General features: G+C 33.8%; 1 pseudogene across 1 annotated transcript; it reads left to right on the top strand.

Annotated features, from left to right (window-relative positions):
- The first annotated feature begins 752 nt into the window (after window positions 1-752).
- Window positions 753-2,313, top strand: LOC111290104 (WRKY transcription factor 22-like; annotated as a pseudogene). Its single transcript, XR_016346647.1, has 4 exons — window positions 753-1,156; window positions 1,277-1,382; window positions 1,521-1,882; window positions 2,264-2,313. The product of XR_016346647.1 is annotated as a WRKY transcription factor 22-like (transcript).

Genomic DNA, 2,313 nt, shown 5'->3' with positions numbered 1-2,313 from the left:
TCGCTGCTTCCTTGAACAAGAGGTTATGTAGTTGGTATATATATTTATTTATATTGGATAATTATGATATTGATAATAATGCTTACTAAATTGTTCAATTTTTGTTTTCTGGTTGAACTTATACATTCTTTTTCTGCGTTACTGCCTTTTATAAATGGTTAGAAGGTAAATATAACTGGAAACTTTTTGACAGTGTCCAGTGTTTTGATTCCTAATGCATGCTTATATGCATTATATACAACTAATATGCATTATACACTTTTTGACAGTGTCTAGTGTCCCGCATTAATGCATGCTTCATATTGAATTAACATATGACTTGCTACATTTTATTCTTCCTATATGAAAACAACAAACACCACGCCACTCATTACTTTTATGGAATTAAATTGAAACTTCATTTCAGCTTTTTTCATTGACAGGTGCCATTAATTTTTGTGTTCTTCATTGAGTTATCATTTGTTTATTGGTTTGTTGCTGGAAATGTTAGATATTGTTTCTTTTCTTCATTCTATTTGAAACCAAACATAGGTTTAACTTTTAGACTCTTTGTTAACTCGTTTGCTAAAACCCATTTACTGGGTTTCTTTGTTTTTTAAGGATTATTTAAAAAGTCAGCGCCTTGTTTTGTCTTCTTCTTTCTCCCTTTTCTAACAGTTTCTTGCCAGAGGAGAGTCAGCTGCAGATTCAGAAAAGGCCCTCTTGTTTTTTGAGTTTAACCTTAGAAATAGAGAGAATAAGATACAAAGCTCATGGATGTTGATTGGGATTTGCATGCGGTGTCGCGCCACTGTTACAACATTTAGCAGCGATGTTGTCGAAACCGATTCTTTCATGGCAGATTTGTACCCTCAGTCTTGTTTTTCTTCGTTTGGTAGTCAAAAAGCTTTTCAGGATCAAGTTTTTTCTTTTCCAAATCAGTTTGAAGATAGAAAATCTATGGAAGAATTGCATGCGCTTTAAAAGTGTTTCTTCCCCAAATCTCTGCCTCTTTCCCCACGAGAACGCCTTTATCTTCACTTTCTTCGTTTGGCTTGTCCAAAGATCAAGCACAGACAAAACAACAACAGCCTAAGTAGTCTATTACCAGCGCTGTTACAACAGCTAGTAGCAATTCTGCAACTGCCAATTCTCATAATTCTCGATCTAAAAGAAGGTCGATTTTAGCATCATATGCATTTAAAAGTACTTATTTTCAAAGAACCAGCTGAAAGGGATTTGCCAAAATTGTCTCTGTTGTCGATTATATTGAAAATTTGTACTTTCCTTTTAATAGAAAGAACCAGCTAAAAAGGGTTTGCCAAGTACCAGCAGAAGGTCTCTCTTTAGATGTGTGGGCATACAGAAAATATGATAGAAACCATCAAAGGCTCCCCTTATCCAAGATAAAATTAAAATCTTTTATTAAAAAATTGGAAAAAAATCATATGTATTTGTCTCTTTGCATGTTGGATTCTAATAAGTTTGGCCTTATTGTTTTGATATTTGATTAAAGTTTTTCTGTCTGTTTCTTTGAATAACAGGGGCTATTACAGATGTAGCAGTTCATACGGATGTTTGGCCCGGAAACAAGTAGAACAAAACAGATCTGACCCATCTATCTTCATACTCACATACACAGCTGAACACAACCACCCTGCTCCCACGCACCGAAATTCGCTAGCTGGCAGCAACAGCCAGAAGCCTTTCACTCCACAAACAGTCACCGTCAGTGGCTCCACCAAACCCTCCTTGTCCAAACCCGCCAACAGCTCATCTCCGACTTCCTTAGTGGACGAAGAGCTTGTAGTTCAAAGTACCAAGGTGGAGAACAGAGAGGATTTGGCTGAAGATGAAGGGAAAGAAAATTTGTGGTTCAATAATAATGGTCTTTTCATGACAAGTATTCTTTTAAGTGTGGTTGTTACCATATTTGAAAATGAAAAAAAATTGGCGATCGCATTTAGATATTTAAATATTTATAATTTTTAGTTTATAAATTTAAATTCATTTTAATTCTTTCAATAATTTTTAAATTTAATTACAATAATAAATATTGAAAAAAAGAATTCCTGAAAGTGTTTGTACGCAAAAACACCACTATTTTTCTTAATGTAAGTATAGTCGATACTCTTAACCACATCATTTAGCAATGTTTATAAGTACCGCTAAACATGAAAAAATACAATAAACATTGCTAAAAACCTATTTTCCTATAATGATGCTATATGCATCACCTCCATAATTAAAGGATTGTCTAAATGTTTATTTCACATTTTCTTAGAAATAATTCCTCTAGCTAAAATACTGAAATTGGCTAACAACAACATATAG

The sequence above is a fragment of the Durio zibethinus genome, chromosome 11, assembly GCF_047325235.1.
Source record: "Durio zibethinus cultivar Kanyao isolate XHJ-2024 chromosome 11, ASM4732523v1, whole genome shotgun sequence".
NCBI classification, from domain to species: domain Eukaryota; kingdom Viridiplantae; phylum Streptophyta; class Magnoliopsida; order Malvales; family Malvaceae; genus Durio; species Durio zibethinus.
Note: the sequence above shows the minus strand (reverse complement) of the source record. Positions and strands in the feature narration are given on the sequence as shown.